Here is a 19,280-nt window from a genome sequence, read left to right on the forward strand (position 1 = left end):
TTTCTTCATGACTTATACATGTTCCTATGACTATGAGATTATGCAACTCCCGAATACCGGAGGAACACTTTCTGTGCTACCAAACGTCACAACGTAACTGGGAGATTATAAAGGTTCTCTACAGCTGTCTCCGATGGTACTTGTTGAGTTGGCATAGATCGAGATTAGGATTTGTCACTCTGATTGTCAGAGAGGTATCTCTGAGCCCTCTCGGTAATGCACATCACTATAAGCTTTGCAAGCATTGTAACTAATGAGTTAGTTGCGGGATGATGTATTACGGAACGAGTAAAGAGACCTGCCGGTAACGAGATTGAACTAGGTATTGAGATACTGACGATCGAATGTCGGGCAAGTAACATACCGATGACAAAGGGAACAACATATGTTGTTATGCGGTTTGACCGATAAAGATCTTCGTAGAATATGTAGGAGCCAATATGAACATCCAGGTTCCGCTATTAGTTATTGACTGGAGACGTGTCTCGGTCATGTCTACATAGTTCTCGAACCCATAGGGTCCACACGCTTAACGTTCGGTGACGATCAGTATTATGAGTTTATGTGATTTGATGTACCGAAGGTAGTTCGGAGTCCCGTATGAGATCGGGGACATGACGAGGAGTCTCGAAATGGTCGAGACGTAAAGATCGATATATTGTACAACTATATTTAGACATCGTAAAGGTTCCGAGTGATTCGGGTATTTTTCGGAGTACCGGGGAGTTAGGGGAATACGGGGAAGAAGTATTGGGCCTCATAGGCCAAGTGGTGGAAGAGAGGAGGCAGGGCGCGCGGCCCCCCTAGCCCAAAATGAATTGGACTAGGGGACCGCCCCCTTTCCTCCTTTCCTCCCTCTCCTTCCTTCTCCCTTTCCTCCTTCCTTTCCTCCTCCTAGTAGGAGTAGGACACCTCCTCTGGGCGTGCCCTACAGGGGCCGGCCGGCCTCCCCCTTGCTCCTTTATATACGGGGGCAGGGGGTACTCTAGAACACACAAGTTGATTATTCCAAGCCACGTGGGGTGCCCCTCTCCACCATAATCCACCTCGATCATATCATAGCGGTGCTTAGGCGAAGCCCTGCGTCAGTAGCAACATCATCACCGTCATCACGCCGTCGTGCTGACAAAACTCTCCCGTGAAGTTCTGCTGGATCGGAGTTCGTGGGACGTCATCGAGCTGAATGTGTGCTGAACTCAGAGGTGCCATGCGTTCGGTACTTGGATCGGTCGGATCGCGAAGACGTTCAACTACATCAACCGCGTTCTCATAACGCTTCCGCTTACGGTCTACGAGGGTACATGGACGATACTCTTCCCTCTCGTTGTTATGCATCACGATGATCTTGCATGTGCGTAAGAATTTTTTTGAAATTACTACGTTCCCCAACATAAGTACACTCGGCTTATACTCATTACCAACGTGGTGTAAGTCAAGCCCCAGAAACCGAGTGTGACACTCGACTTATAGTTTAAAGTATATATTTGAGCCTTAGTGGCATAAGTCGGTTCCAATCGAATGAACTAAATAACCATTTTCTGTAGTTCAAATTACTTAGCAACATAAGCCGGTACTGACGGCAACTTCAGAGGAGACGTCCCCTCGAGGGCCTCGTGAGTCGCTAGGTGTAGGATCGAAAGTATGTCTAGCGGGGGGTGATTAGACTACTTGACCGAATAAAAATCTAGCCTTTTCCCAGTTTTAAGTCTTGGCAGATATTAGCAACTTATCACAAGTCAAGCAATCAACCTACACATGCAATTCTAAGAGTATAGCAGCGGAATGTAAATCATTGCATATGAAGGTAAAGGGGAGGAGGTTTAGGGGAGCAAACGCAATGTAGACACGGAGATTTTTGGCGTGGTTCCGATAGGTGGTGTTGTCGTACATCCATGTTGATGGAGACTTCAATCCACGAAGGGTAACAGTTGCGCGAGTCTACGGAGGGCTCCACCCACGAAGGGTCCACGAAGAAGCAACCTTGTCTATCCCACCATGGCCATCGCCCGCGAAGGACTTGCCTCACTTGGGTAGATCTTCACGAAGTACGCGATCTCCTTACCCTTATAAACTCCTTGGTTCAACTCCACAATCTTGACGGAGGCTCCCAAGTGACACCTAACCAATGTAGGAGACACCACTCTCCAAAAGGTAATAGAAGGTGTGTTGATGATGAACTCCTTGCTCTTGTGCTTCAAATGATAGTCTCCCCAACACTCAACACTCTCTCACAGATTTGGATATGGTGGAAAGATGATTTGAGTGAAAAGCAACTAGGGAAGGCTAGGTATCAAGATTCTTGTGGTTGGATTGGAATGTCTTAGTCTCAACACATGAGTAGGTGGTTCTCTCTTAGAAAATGAGTAGTGGAAGTGTAGGCACATTCTGGTAGCTCTCTCCACAAATGGAGGAAGGGCGGAGGGGTATATATATATAGTGTCCACACAAAATCTAACCATTACACACAATTTATCAAACTCGATGGGACCGAATAGTGAAACTCGGTCAGACCGATTTAGTTCAAAATGTGAACGTTAGGCATTTCTGTGGGACTGGGGGAGTCCTGGATTACGGGGTCCTCGGGCGTCCGGGCTATGCAACATGGGTCGGACTAATGGGCCGCCAAGATACAAGATAGAAGACTTTCCTCCGTGTCCAGATGGGACTCTCCTTTGTGTGGATGGCAAGCTTGGCGTTCGGATATGAAGATTCATTCCTCTATAAACTGACTTTGTACTACCCTAGCCCCTCCGGTGTCTATATAAACCGGAGGGTTTAGTCCATAGAGGCAATCATAATCATATAGGCTAGACATCTAGGGTTTAGCCATTACGATCTCATGGCAGATCAACTCTTGTAACCCCTATACTCATCAAAGTCAATCAAGCAGGACATAGGGTTTTACCTCCATCAAGAGGGCCCGAACCTGGGTAAACATCGTGTCCCTATCTCCTGTTACCTTCGATCCTTAGACGCACAGTTTAGGATCCCCTACCCAAGATCTGTCGGTTTTGACACCAACATTGGTGCTTTCATTGAGAGTTCCTTCGTGTTGTCGATGGAAGGATCAATGGCTCGCCTCGTCATCAATGACAAAACCACCTCTGGAAAAGCCCTATTTCCTGGGCAGATCCTCCAGATCGGCAATTTCACCATGGGCGCCCGCCCGGCCATAAAGCCTGAGGCAACCCCCCGGATTGCCAAAAATCATCTCCGCATCGACCCCGAAAGCGTCAATAAGATGGGTTCGCCAGATGTTTCGTCTTTAAACGAACTGCTAGATCGCCTCGCCGCCCTGGGGTCTCAACAGGTTATGATTTGATCGGGCTTAAACCCAACCAGGGAGAAATCATATCCTCATCGGTCACCCACTTGGTGACCGCCGTGGAAGAGCAAGGTGAGGATACCGCTCCTCCTACGCTAAAAACAAACTATGTTCGGATCTCTGAGCTCCGTGAGCCAGACGCCCATCTTCGAGAAACTATCCGTCCTCCGAACATAGAATCAAGCTTCGAACCTAAAAACTCTCAGGACACTCCGGATCCTGGGCCATTAAGCTCATAAATTCTTCAAAACCCGGATTCCACAATGGGCCAAGGATCAGATTTAATCCCACCCGCCCATCACAAGCAATACTCTCCAAGCAATTCCGGTCCCCCGGACATATGCGATTTAATGTATATATGTCAGCAACCTCAGGAAACAGTCCATCACTTTTGGGCTAGATTCCTACTTGTTAAAAAACAAGATTAAAGATTGCTGCGACGACAACGCGATCTCGGTATTTCGCAACAACTGTATGGATGAGGGAATCCTTAATGCCTCCAACCGCCGCCGCATACTACACTTTGCAGATTTGGCACACATGGTGCAGAAGTACTACGCAATGGAAAGCGATTGGAAAACTCAGACAGCCCGCTGGGAACCACGGGCCTTTACGGGGCATAGAACTGTCCTTGAGGGATGGCTCGATTGGCCATGTCAAATACACATGACGCCGAATACCGAACCAACGCACAGCCTACGGGCATGTTGGATACTCCGGCAAGTTGCCAAGAGTGGTGAAGGTATCCTCACCAACACTACCCCAGAGAAGTACTCTTTGATGGACGACGATCCTGAAGTATTCACAGTCTTCAAGACCTTCTCATCAAATAATCGGCGCAAACGGGCGCTCCGCGACCTTGCCAAAATCTGCCAAGTAGCAGCAATAAACCCTTGGAACGATACAACGATTACTTTCAATGCCAATGACGGACCAAGATCCTGCTCAGTCCGGGCACCAGCTACTCTGGTCCTAAACCCTATCGTGGACGGCTTTCGGCTCACTAAAGTGCTAATGGACGGTGGCAGCGGACTGAACCTCATCTATGAGGACACGCTCAATAAAATGCAAATGGACAGGAGTCGCATTGAGCAGAGTAATACAACTTTTCGAGGCATTATACCCAGTCGGGAAGCAAGATGCTCAGGAAAATCAAACTAATGTGGTATTCGGCACACTGGACAACAATAGGTCCGAATAGTTACTCTTCCATGTGGCACCTCTCAACATCAGATATCATGCCCTGCTGGGGCGAGACGCATTCACACGCTTTCAAGCTATACCCCATTACGGGTATATGAAGCTCAAAATGCCTGGGGCCAACGGAGTTATCACCGTTACCAGTTATCCGGACATAGCACTCCGCGCCGAAAACAAAACCGCCTCCCTGGCCCTCGAGGCACTATCGGAGGCCCTCGCGGCCGAAGAATTAACCACCTTACGTTCCACAGTGGATAGGGACGACGTAATACTCGATAAGAGACCTAAGTCAACTTCCTTCAAACCAGCAGACGAAATAGTTAAATTTCAAGTTCACCCGACGGACCCCAAGAAGACAGCTTCTAGTGGGGTACAGCTAGAGCCGACGGTCGACGCCGCATTACGCGCATTCCTGCGCGAAAACTGAGACATCTTCGCCTGGCACCCTTCTGATATGCCAGGAATCTCGGGCAGACTGGCCGAACATAGTCTCAATATACTGAAGGGATACAAGCCAGTCAAGCAAACGCTGCGATGATTTTCCGAACCCAAATGAGGCTATGGGGGAGGAGCTAGCCAAGTTACTTGAAGCCGGGTTCATCAGAGAAATCAAACATCCGGACTGGCTAGCAAACTTGGTCATGGTACCGAAGAAGGATAAATCATGGCGCCTGTGTGTCGATTTCAAAGACCTTAATAAGGCATGCCCTAAGGACCCCTTCCAATTACCTCACATTGACCAGATTATCGATGCAACCGCGGGACACGATTCACTGTGTTTCCTTGACACATACTCCGAATACCATCAAATTAAGATGAAGGGATCCGACCAGGCCGCAATGGCATTCATCACCCCGTATGGGCCTTTCTGCTTCAACACTATGCCTTTTGGGCTCAAGAACGCCGGCGCCACTTACCAACGCATGATTCAAACGTGCCTGGAAAAGCAAATCGGCAAGACTGTGGAGGCATATGTAGATGACGTAGTCATCAAAACCAAACACGTTGAATCATTGGTGGATGACTTACGCCTTACATTCGACAATCTCCGAACATATGACATCAGGCTTGATCCGAAAAATGCGTTTTCGGCATTCCCGCCGACAAACTTCTCGGGTTTACTGTCTCCAATAGAGGAATTGAAGCAAACCAAGCCAAAATCCGAGCCCTGTCACAATTGGCAACACCAACTGACCTCAAGCAGGTCCAAAAACTAGCCGGGTGTGTGGCGGCTTTGAGCTGTTTTATCTCCAGATTAGGAGAAAAGGCATTGCCATTGTATCTCCTGCTCCGACGCACTGACCACTTCGCGTGGACGGACGCTGCAGCGGCCGGACTAGAGGAAATAAAAACTTTGCTAGCTAGCAACCCAATCCTGGCCGCACCAAACGTCGACGAACGGATGTTGCTATACATATCATCAACCCACCAGGTGGTGAGTGCGGTGCTCGTCGTCGAACGAGAAGAAGAGGGGCATAAATTCCCACTCCAAAAACCAGTATACTACGTATCGACGGTCCTTACACCATGCAAATCTCGATACCCGCATTATCAGAAGATAGCATATGCGGTCTTTATGGCATCCCGCAAGCTACGACACTACTTTCAAGAGTGCTCGATCACGGTGGCTTCGGAAGTACCACTCAATGATATTATAAACAACCGAGACACCACAGCTGGATTGCCAAATGGGCCATTGAGCTCTTACCATTTGAAATAACGTACAAACCACGCCGAGCCATTAAATCTCAGGTGTTGGCTGACTTCATCGCCGAATGGACAGAGGCCGAACTCCCTAAAGAGTACGACACATATTCCAACTGGGTGATGCACTTTGATGGCTCTAAAATGCTAGCTAGACTTGGGGCCGGCGTCGTCATGACATCCCCCATAGGAGATACAGTCCGTTATGTGCTCCAAATACTATATACAGACTCTAATAACGCAGCCAAATACGAGGCCTTATTGCACGGTCTTCGGATGGTTGTCTCTATAGGCATACAACGCCTCGAGGTGCACGGGGATTTAAACCTCGCAATATCCCAAATAAATGGAGATTTTGATGCCAAAGATCCGAAGATGGCGTCTTACCGTAACGTCGTACTCAAAATATCAGCTCGGTTCGAGGGGCTTGAGTTTCATCACGTGGCCCGAGAGAGCAATCAGGCAGTGGCCATCCTTGCTCGCATGGGGGCTAAGCGTGACCCCGTCCCACCTAACACATTCGTGGAAAGGCTCTTCAAGCCATCCGTGGTATGGCAGGACGAGAGCAGCAACATCATTCCGGATCCGATCACACCTCCGGATTCTGAATACAATCCCGATATCATCGGGGGCTCGGCCACCGAACCAACGCCATCGGCTCATGTAATCATGGCGGTAATCGCCCCATGGACCAAACCCTTCCTGGCCTACCTCAATAGGCGAGAGCTCTCTGAGGACCAGAATGAGGCTCGATGCATCGTCCAACGCTCGAAAGCCTACAAGGTTCATGAAGGAGAGCTCTACTAGAAAAGTACTACGGGAGTCCTTCAAAGGTGTATCTCCGAAGAAGAGGGGAGGCAGCTCTTGGCCGAAATCCATGCTGGTCTTGGCGGTCATCATGCCGCAGCTTGGGCCCTTATAAGTAAAGCCTTCAGAACTAGATTTTTCTGGCCTACGGCCCGAGCAAATGCGCAAGACCTCGTCCAGCGTTGTGTAGGATATCAACTTTTCACCAATCAAAGCCATATGCCGCCTACCGCCCTACAAACGATCCCCATTACTTGGCCCTTTGCGGTTTGGGGGCTTGACATGGTCGGACCCTTGAAAGGGGGAAGCCATAAGAAAAAATATCTGTTGGTCATGGCGGATAATTCACCAAGTGGATAGAGGCCAAGCTAGTTAAAACGGCTGAAGCCGGACCAGTGATAGATTTCATATCAGGTGTCGTACACAGCATAATCATCGATAACGGATCCAACTTCACAGCCGACGAAGTAAAAACCTAGTGCGCTAATCTGGGCATCAAGCTCGATTATGCCTCCGTCTATCACCCTCAAACAAACGGTCAAGTCAAACAGGCTAATGGCCTGATAATGAGCGGCATTAAACCCATACTAGTGCGATCCTTACAGGAGTCAGATAAACACTGGGTTGAGGAGCTTGACTCCGTACTCTAGGGGCTGCGGACCTTGCCCAATCGCACGACCGGATACACACCGTTCTTCATGGTTTACAGCGCAGAGGTCGTCTTGCCCTGCGATATAATCCACGACTCACCTTGAGTCCGCATGTACGAGGAGAAAGAAGCCGAGCTTGATCGGCAAGATGACTTAGATGGCCTAGAGGAGGAGCGCGATGTCGCAAAAGCTCGCTCGGCATTCTACCAACAACAAGCTCGAAGATACCAAAGCAGAGAAGTGCGGGCCAAGACTTACAATGTCGGTGAACTCGTTCTACGCCTACCAGAGAAGAAAAAGGACAAGCTCAAGCCCAAATGGGAGGGTCCCTTCATTATAGATGAAGTTCTCACTGGAGGAGCCTATCGCCTTCGTAATGCATCGGGCAATCGCTTAGAGCCGAACCCATGGAACGCTGCCAGACTCCGAAGATTCTACGCCTAAGTCCGAACTCACAGTTCATTATCTTTTCTTTTCTTTTCTTTTCTTTTTCTTCTTTTCAATTTTATAAGACTTCTGGCTCGTGTTCGGATCAACCGCACACCTGAGGGGTATACATCCTTAAATGTATATACCCCACAATACTTGGGGGCTTCTTTTCACAAGAAGCTTATTATTTTTCGAGTATCAAGCTCACAGTATATATGTGTTTTCTACTCATACGTCTTTTCTTCACCATTATATGCACCTTTATGACTTATGTTTTTTTGCCAAGATGGGTTTCCTGGCTCCTGTGCTTATGCCCTACGTTCCCGCTTGTTCGGCTAGGGCATAAAGGGAGCACCTCTACGCTTTTACAACCGGGTTATCCGGATGTGTACCTCAGACGGGTGAAGCCGAAAGCGAGCGTTCTTAAGGGAATAATTGGTCGGCGAGCAAAAGACAAACTGCCCCCGTTGCAATACAAAGCCCCCAGACTATAACGTGTACTGTGATTTTAGCATCACAGCTTCAGTATGCACAAAAAAACTACATGTTGGCCCAGGGAAAGGAACCCTTAACGAAACTATTCTCTCTGGAAGATGTTTCTTACAATCAACTGTAATATAACATAACTCCCCGAATACAACTTGTCTATTCAAGCAACTATGACTGGACTGCCTGGTTTCCGAACATACTTTGGTGTTTACCTATGGTATAGTATTCGGAAACACTCCAAACCTAAGGTTTTCGGAAGTCGAAGCAGAAAGTCTACCATGACAATCGTTTTACAAATTCGGCTGGAGACAAGTTTGTCAATAAAAGTACATTGCTACTGGGACTCAAAAACTTTTTCTTCCTCTAGACCCACTAATAGGTTGTCTAGTTTACAATCCTGCTGAGAAAACTTGGTGGCCATCTTCACTTGGTCGTACACCAGGCTGACCGGAATTTCCTATCCATCGGATCCTCGAGGTCCAACTCGTGCCATATGGTTCGGATCAAGTCCGGTGTACCGTGTTTTCACCATGGCCCAGGCTTCTCGCGCACCTTCTCGGCAGGCTGATATCTTCCATAGCCCAAAACGACGTCGAGCTCCCTTGAACAAATTAACGAGTTCCTCCATACTTCCTGGAGGAGAATCGGCTGGCCATAAAGCCTTAGCGATGTTTATCATTGCTTTCCGAGCTCGTTCATGCACCTTCGATAGCTCTTGTAGCAGGTCGCCTTGAAATCCGGACACCTCTTCTTCGGGCCGCCCAATCAGCACACCTACAGCAATAAACTTGTTAGGATTCACATTAGCGAGCTGTGCGGAAGTAAGTTAAAAAGCATACTGAATATGCTGCCTCTCAGCTTTCGGTTCTCCTTCAAGGCATCCGCCAGTTGGGCTCGCACATCTTTCAGCTCTTCGCCTAGCTAGGTGTTGGCGTGCTGCAGCTTGTTCTTTTCATTCCTGGTCCGTGTCAGTACACGCTGACCAGCGGTCTCTTGCCTTTCGGCATGTTGTTTAGCCACTCGCGCGGCTTTTAGTTTCTCTTCCAGCTGACCCAACGATCCTGCCATCGTAAATACAATGGTGTTTATTTGAAAAAAACATTACAGGCACATGATCATATTTTCCGGGCAGGAGGGGACATTGCCAGTCGGTGCCTCCTTGGACTTCTCCAGTTCGGCGGTAATAGTAGTTAACTGGGTCCGACAATTTTCCAACTCCTGAGACAACATGTTGTTCTCTTCTGAGAGTACCTGATTATACAACGATCCTTAAAATCAGTTGCTTCAACTGTTTCAAGTCTCGGGGGCTACTGGTACATGATTATTAAATCTACGTAGTACGATCTTACCCGCATGTCCTTTGAAAGATGGTAAGTGGCTCCAGCAAGCCCATCTCGAGCAACTCGGATGTATGCATCCGCCGAGCTGAAGGCATTGAATGCCTCTTCAATAAAGTTGGGGTCGCGCATAGCGGCCCTCTGGCGCCGATGGTTCATTGCACTCTCCACTTCGGAGTTGGTGACGGACACATTATCCGAATCTTCGAAGAGAGGACAATCCGGCATTGCACCCGCATCAGCTCTGGCCCTGGAGGCAGGGTCCGGGGTCAGATTAGTCGACGTATGTCCGGCGACGTCTCCGGATACAGTCTGACGAATGCTCATCCTGAAATATGGTGCAGTAAGGAACGTCAGAATTCGGTACGATTGCCATGGGGCATATCAAAAACCATACCTCTTCGACGAAGGATGGGCAGTGTCGCCATCCGCCCTTCTCTTCGAAGACCCACCTCACACGGGCTCCTCCCTTTTAAGGGATGCCTCCAGTGCGGAGTGGCGAGATGAGCGCCACCCCTTTAAAACACAAGACAGTGTAGTGGGTGAAGCGCAGTGAGAAAACTCTTTTTGAGGAGACATCTTCAGGGTACTTACATGGAAGGAAGGGAGAAGGCCGGGGTAATCGTCTATCATGGCCACTTCCGAGTCATCATAACTCGCTTGATAGAAAACCCCCTCCTTGAGCTCTACGGATATATCTGGAACCTCTTCGAATCCGGGATCCGGGTCCCGATTATGGTCCTCCGGCTGCGGGGCGGGGCTATAGATCTCTGCGACAACTTTCCCCCATTCCTGTTAAAAAATGGCGGGGTTAAGTTGAGCTGGGTATGACTCAGGAGGAGTATTAAGTAAAATTACTGAGCGAAGGCTTACCCAGCTGGGAGGGTTGTACATGGAAAAGCCATCTCGGCACTTAATGCGAGTGAATTCCTCTCCCCCTTAAAAAGATCAGCTAGCATGGCGGCCAAGGCAGCGAAGTTGTCCGGACCCTTACGCCTGCATCGTGATGCGTCGTCTTCTCCGTTGTAATGCCACATGGGGAGTCCTCTGGATTGGAGTGGCTGAACGCCCCGCGTTATTGAAATTGCCATTACCTCAATAATGGACAGTCCGGATTGGGAGAGTGTCTTTATCTTGTCCATTGGCCTCTGAACCTCCGCACTGTCTTCCTCCTCGAGGCTTCGGGGGCGCCAGCTGTGGCACTTCTTTAACGAAGCATTGGAAAACGCGGGTAGGCCTCGTCGGATTGGGTCAGATAGAACGACATCTTCAATATAAAACCACTCCAAGGGCCACTCTTCGGATGCCTTTTTTGGAGTGCCGGATAGGTATCCTGTCCCGGCTATGCGCCACACTTCGGCGCTACCCACCTCAAATATGGATCCCTTTTGGGAGCAAGGGACGAGGCAGAAAAGCTTTCTCCATAATTCAAAATGGGCCTCGCAGCTAGGAACAACTCGCAAAGAGCAACGGAGCCCACGATGTGCAGAATGGAGCCTAGCGTGAGGTTGTGTAGTTGGAGGCCATAGTACTCCAGGAGACCTCGGAGGAAAGGATGGATTGGAAATCCAACGCCTCTTAATAAAAAGGAAACGAAACACACTCGCTCTCCTTCTGAAGGATTTGGGAAATTTTCTGCCAAGGCCTCACTAGTAAAAGAGGTTAATCCCGCCCGAACGGGGACTAGATCCGTAGGGGGAGATATCCCTGCATCTGGAGCTTGGTCAGCTGGGCATGGGATACAGAACAACTCTCCCAATCGCCTTTTTGCGAACCATGGGGGTGGGAAGAAGAACTGGGAGTGCTGGCCATACTTGCGTGGTTTCTTGTGGCAAACTCTAAGGATTTTCCTCCTGGTGTGGAATGGCATCTGAGATTCAATCTCTTTAAATAGACGCCTTCCCTACATGGCCCGAGTGTTATGTGTAAAAATGCTTGGACCCTTCGTATTCGCTTGACACATGGGAACCGGAGCGGCGATGGCACAGAAGCCGAAGGATATAACATTTAATGTAAAGCCGAACTGTTCGAAGAGCTCACCTTACCAAGACCGAAGATGTAAATCCAAATACAGTCCTTTGGTTCAGATGCTTTGAAATCTGCGGAGGAGGAACCCGCCTTGCAATGCCGAGGACAATTTGCGCGCCGGACACGTCGTCATTGAAGACTGGTTCGGGAGCTACTGAGGGAGTCCTGGATTACGGGGTCCTCGGGCATCCGGGCTATGCAACATGGGCCAGACTAATGGGCCGCGAAGATACAAGATAGAATACTTTCCCCCGTGTCTGGATGGGACTCTCCTTTGCGTGGATGGCAGGTTTGGCATTCGGATATGAAGATTCCTTTCTCTATAAACCGACTTTATACACCCTAGCCCCTTCGGTGTCTATATAAACCGGAGGGTTTAGTCCATAGAGGCAATCCTAATCATACAGGATAGACATCTAGGGTTTAGCCATTACGATCTCGTGGTAGATCAACTCTTGTAACCCCTATACTCATCAAAGTCAATCAAGCAGGACATAGGGTTTTACCTCCATCAAGAGGGCCCGAACCTGGGTAAACATCGTGTCCCTATCTCCTGTTACCTTCGATCCTTAGACGCACAGTTCGGGACCCCCTACCCGAGATCTGTCGGTTTTGACACGAACAGGGACCGACACGATCAACTCGCTGGGACCGATTTTGTTAGGGTTAGGGCATAACTTAATCTCGGTGATACCGATCACATGAAGTCGGTGATACCTATTTCAGTAATAGGCAAACAGAGAGTTGGTCAGGCGAACTCGGTGGGACCAATAGCTCATTTTGGTGAGACCGAAACGTTACGAAAAGGAAACAGAGAGTTTGCATTGCGAACTCGGTGGGACAGATCGCTCATTTCGGTTAGACCAAAATGTTATGAAGGGAAACGGAGAGTTTACAATCCCATCTCGGTGAGACCGAGATCCCTATCGGTGAGACTGAACTGATTAGGGTTTCTAGCTATGGCTATGTCAAGTGAACTCGATGGCGTCGGATAGATCAAATCGGTGGGGCCGAGTTTGACTTTTGGTTTGGGACATATGTGGAAATGAGAAAGTGGTTGAGGGCTTTTGGAGCATATCACTAAGCATTTTGAGCAAGCAAGCCATTAAGCAACACATCATCCCCTTTTAATAGTATTGGCTTTTAATATGGACTCAATGTGATCTTGGATCACTAAAATGAAAATGTAGAGTCTTGAGCTTGTGCCAATATGTGTCCTTAGCATTTTGAGGGGTCCACATCTCTAGTCCATGCCATGCCAATCATTGAACTTTCTGAAAAGATTATCTTGAATGGATATTAGTTCAATGAGCTATATGTTGTTAATAATTACCAAAACCACCCAGGGATTAGTTGCACTTTCAACCTCCCCCTTTTTAGTAATTGATGACAACATATAGATCAATGCTTCGACAAATGATAAAAGGAATGAAATACATCGTTGCTTTGAGAAGTATGTGATAAGCAAGAGCTCTCCCTAAATTTGTGCATTATTTAAAATTTGCTTTTGAATGCAAATGCACAATTGATTAGGATCATGGCTTACTCTTCCATGTCACATAAATCTTGGTGGAGCGCTCAAAATGAGAGAATATGAAATATGCACTCATCACCAAGGCAAAGTGAATGATCATACATGAGAGATAGATAATATCATCGTCCAAGCACAAACATAAAAGTATGATATGATAAAGCACATGACCATAGAAGTATCTCACACACACACAACCATAGAGTATCATCCAAACAAGCAAACAAATAAGTAGCAAAAAGAAGCAAAGCTCTCTCTCTCTCTCGAAGCCTATGATCTATACACTTTCTCCCCCTTTGGCAACAAGTTACCAAAAAGCTTGAAAATGCATAGTGCTATGCGGTTCTCTAAGCTTGATCTTCGGGAGCTTGGAGTGCGAAGGTGGTGTGGAGAGGAGGTCCTGCAACAAATGCATCTCTAGAGGTAGTAGGAGCGGGTGGAGTTGCAACTGGAGGGGCAACTGCATCTATGGCTGCAGGAGCTGAAGTTGTAACTCTAGTATCTGACACTGGCATTGCTGCAGACCTTTGCCTCCTGGGCACCCTTTGATAGGCATCACTAGTGGTCTTGTCACTCCTGTCCTCAAGCTCTTCTTGGATCTTCTCCACTGATGTCTGAATTTCTGTCACCTTGACATCCAAGTCATGAAGTTTTGTCTCAAATATTCTCTCAAGACTCTCTTGATTCCGAGTCAGGTTGACGAAACCTTTCTCAATCCTCAAGGTAGCCTGAATGAGATAGCCCAGTTGGTCTTGTTTTGACTTGAGAAAAACATGTGAAGCCTCTTCTATACTTGGAATCTTGGTTGCCTTCTCTGGTTTTGCCTTCTCTCTCTTCTCTTGAGCCTCTACAGATGTAGGATCTGAAGCATCCATACCAACTGTGTTGTCCTGAAAATCAGGCCTCAAGGGAAGGTGTTCTTTGTCCAACAGATATATGTCTTTGCCCATCTTGGAGTTGATGAGCATCTGAATGTGTGGAGCATACCCACATGATCTCTTCTGATCAACTGTAGTTCTCTTGATAGTTTCAACAATCAAACTCATTACTTTAAACTTTTCTGGCACATCAAACATATGCAGCAAATTGATGGAATGGCCTCTGATCATCCTGTGATCTCCAGACTTGGGCAACAATGTGTGCCTGAGGATAGTATTGATCGTGGACAATCCTGTCAGAAGATAATAGACAGAGCCAAACTTGTGGTGTTCCAACGCTGTATCAGGAATCTCCTTGTACATATGTGCCATGGAGTTGTGTCCCTTCCTTGGCTTGGCATACACATCAGTATCATCATCACGCTCTTCAGGGGCATTAATAAGCTTGGCCCACTCAGCAACAGTTGACTGGTACCTTGTACCCTTAGACATCCAAACAATTCTTCCATCTAGGTAGAAGTGAGTTGTTGAATAAAAATGCATGGTAAGCTCCTCATTCCACTTGGTCAATTTTTGACTCACAAAGGCATCAACTCCATTCATCCTGAAGCTCTCATGAACTCCAGGGAAGTGGTCTTCATTGTTGTCGATGTACTTCCAATCAACCCATTTCATGTCACTGACTATGGGCTTCTTATCCAGGAGCACAGTCCCATAGAAGTCATGTTGTTCCTTAGTGTGGAACTTGTAATCTACAGCAGTTCTTCTTCTTGAGGCATAAGGATTTGACTGTCTCCATAATCTGAGACCTGCATCGTTCCTTATCTTCATGTTTTCAGCCACTGGATGTGTATCATCATGATATGGGATCTTGGGCTTCGACTTTCTTAGCACTTGGGCTTCATCTTCTTCTTCCTCTTCTATTTCAGGCACTAGGGCCTTGTTCTTCTCAGCAGCTGGTATATTCCTGGTGGATCTCTTTGGTGCAGCCTTTGAAGCTTGAGCAGTAGCTTTGGGGGCAGTCTTGGGCTTTGATGGAGCAGCCCCAGACTTGATGGCATCCCCCATTAGCTTCTCACTCTTTGATGCTGGTGCAACATCCTCTTCTTCCTCTTCCTCTTCCTCTTCCTCATCTGATTGTATCATCATTGAGGGATTTCCAATAACTCTTGCCATAGTCTTTTTGGCCCTTTCTTTCCTTTTCTTGCCCTCACCAGCAGCCTCTTCCACAGTTGATTTGGAGGCTTCAAGAGTTGAGGCTCTCGCCTTCGACGTGTGCACTCTCTTGGCAGGAGCCTTCTTGTGCATACCAGGCTTGGTTGAAGCTGTTGTGCCAAATTCCTTCTTGACAACTTTCTTCTTGGAGCTGACCTCCTCCTCAGCAGCAACATAATCCTCATCCTCAGAATTGGAGTTTCTCTTTCTCCTTGTCCTGGTAGCTGCTTTTGGCAAGTTGCTCGGGGTGCTTCTGCTACCATCATCATAATTGTCATAGGGACTAGTGCCCTCACTCAAGTTGACTTGCTCCTAAGACTTATTCTGGTTGTCACTCTGATCAGACATTACTGACACTGCAAACTGAAGGCTGACCCTGTGAATAGATATAGTTGAGATAGAGTGGATGAGTATCACAAAGTGCAAATATTCTGCAAAACAATTGAGTCAAAAACTTAGTTTTAGTTTTTCACAGAACGCATTTCGGAGCTACCAATTTGTTAAACTCGATGCCACCGAAGCAATATTGGAGTATGAACTAGTGGAATCGGTCAGACCGAGACACCGTTTGGTGGCTCCAAGATTGCTAGGGTTTCACTGAAAATCAAACTCGGTCACACCGATTTGCAAGTTTCGGTCAGATCGAAAATCACAAGTGCAATGGCCTAAGCCAAATCGGTGAGACCGATTTCTACAACTCGGACGGTCCGAGATGAGTTCGGCGGAAACCTAACCCTAAATTTTTGAATCAAAACTAATCTAAAGGGAGTTTTAGCTCAATAGAGTGGATCTCATACATGGTAAGAATCATGGCATTGACCTAAGTGCAAGAATCAGAGGTAAAGATTGCACATAGGGGTCGAGTCCGTACCCTAACTCGACGGTGAACTTGCTCCGCGGCAACGGCGGTGAAGATTCTCATTGACGGCGGCGAAGACCAGTGGCGGGAGGTCACTGGAAATGAAGATACGATCCAGAGACCTGAGTCGGCAGAGCAGGACACGTGCGGGCAAAAGGTTTCGGAGGAATTTCCAAAATTTGACCTGTGAGTATATATATCCTGACCCTGTCGATGTGACCGAGTGGAACGACTCGGTGGCACCGAGATGCAGAATCGCAAGCGGTTACTACAACTTGGGGTGACCGAATTGTTCAAATCGGTTGCATCGAGATTGAAAACCTAGATCAACTCAATGAACTCGGTATGACCGAAAGGAATGAATCGGACGGACCAAAATACACGAAGAGGTTTTGGAAGTTTAAGTTTATGACGAATCGATGGCTCCAAGTGCTCCTCACCCAGAGGGTTCGAATCTAACTTGATCAAACTTTGTGATGTAGCACGAATAGAGTTTGAGACAAGAAAAGTATAGATAGCTAGAGGGAGTACTTAGGCATTCTTGTCCATCCATTTAGCAAAAGAAAAAGACCAAACAATCAAAGCAACAAATGGATGCCCTCGAATAAGAAAAATATGCAATCAACATGCTCACATAATAAGATGGCAAATGAAATATGTGGCAAAGCATGCACAAACACTCCAGCATCTATCAAGCAATTGGCGATGACTAGGTCATCTGTATATGAGTATATTGTCTGAGGAGTCAAGTGAGAACATTTGATCGCAGGTCATACTAATCATTTAAGCACAAGTGGGGGGTTACCACTTTTACATAAAGCATTGTTATGCTCACACCCTTAGAGTTGTTTTAGCTCAATTCTCACAGTAAAGCTCCCCCTAGATGTGGTATCCCCCCTAAGAGGGATGAACTAACCTTGGGTTTTGTCGATGACGACTTCATGTAGATGTTGAAGATGTGGATCCTCAACGTTGATGTAGATCATTTGGAGCAATCCATTGGAGCGAGTTGCACTTTCAATACCTACATGGTTTAGTCCCACAAGGAACAAACAAGGATATCCATAGACATAGAGTGAAGTACACACAAGATGATGTCCATAAAAGCATTAGGTTACATTGTCCCTTGTCTTACCAACAAGAGGGTTTGTGACTCCTTGAACTAGTGCAAGATGTGGAAGTTGTTTGCACTTGTCCTTGCCAAAGATGAATATGAGTGAAGTATGTTGGCGGAGTCACCCTCAAGAACTCTCTAGTTCTTCTTTTTTGGGATCCACATCATCTTGATGGGAATCTTTGGAGTTGTAGACATAATTGATGAAGTAGAACTTGATGTAGTCTTGGAAACCCACTTGACCAAGTCCTTCCGAGCTTCTTCAAATGCATCAATCTCCTCTTGAAGCTTGTCCTTACCTTTTTGCTTGTGGTCTTGTGGTGGAAAATCATCTTTAGCTTGTGTTCCTTCCTTTGAAGGAAGTAGGATCATACTTCTCTTGTTGAGGAACAAACTTCGTCTTGGGGTATTGATCTTCTTCCCACTCAACTCCATTGGCATTGAACTTTCGTTCAAAACCAACACCTTAATTCTTCCGATGCCTTCCTTGCTTGCGTACAATTTCCTCAAATTGCTTACTTCCGGCAAGGCTCTTGCAAACACCTTTCTCTATAATTCCCTTCAATAAGCTATTTTCTTGCTCAAGTGTAACTTGTCTAAGAGAATCATTAGTGGAATCAAGAAAATTACTAGAAGCAACAACATTGGATTTAGCATGATTATTATTACTACTAGAAGAAGATTTTTTTTCTTACTCTTGTTGATAGATTATACTTGTGGCATGTAAATAGACAAGAGTAAACGCTTGGCAATGTAAGAAAAACTTTTCTTACAAAGATCATCATTGATTGCTTTTAAGAACCCATGCTCTTGCTCTAGGTTGAGCTTTTCAAAGCATAGCTTCTCATGAGTCTTTAAAAGTTCTCAATGATCTTCTAAGGTAGTTTCATGAGCTAACTTAAGAGTGTTTAGTTCTTTAGTTAGACGCTCAATCACCTTCTCATCATCGTCATTCGTTTTATCTTGATTAACATGATTAATAGCAAGTTCATCATAGTTTTCATCACTAGAGTTGTCAACAAGTAAATCATCACCACCTAGCAAATCATCGTCATCACTATTGAAATCAATATACTCAGGGTGTGATACTTTTTGGCCTTTAGCCATGAAGCATCTTCCAATTCCTTCATTCGGTGAGTCAAATATGTCATAGGAGTTGGTTGACACAAGTGCTAGACCGACAACACCTTCATTTTGAGTATATTCGGAGTCCGAGTGATAACCTCTCTCGGAGTGGTGGTCGGAGTCGGAGCCGGATACTCATTCACCAACATGAGCATGATGCCTTCGTTTTGTATAGCTCCTTGATGACTTGTCCTACCTTTCCGAATCCTTACTTCTGCGAGAGGTTCTTCATTCATAACGATCATCTCTACTCCTCTCTCTTGGAGGTGATTCTTCTCTTCTACTTCTCCTTTTTGGTGAGTCTTCTCTTCTTTTGTAGGGAGCCGTATACTCATTGGAGTAGTGTCCGGGTCTTCCACAATTGTAGCAATTACGCTCACGACTAGAAAATCTTTTGTCATTGTAGGACCTTGACTTGGAACTTCGTTCTTTGCTTCTACTCTTGTAGAACTTGTTGAAATTCTTCACCATTAGGCTCAATTACTCATTGAAGACTTGTTTCTCACTTGATGATGTAGGAGCATCACATGAGGCTTTGTAAGCACCACTAGACTTGTGAAACTCTTCTTTATCCTTGAGTGACATCTCA

Source organism: Triticum urartu, chromosome 7A (assembly GCF_056163025.1).
Source record: "Triticum urartu cultivar PI428250 chromosome 7A, HENAU_Tu73, whole genome shotgun sequence".
NCBI lineage: Eukaryota > Viridiplantae > Streptophyta > Magnoliopsida > Poales > Poaceae > Triticum > Triticum urartu.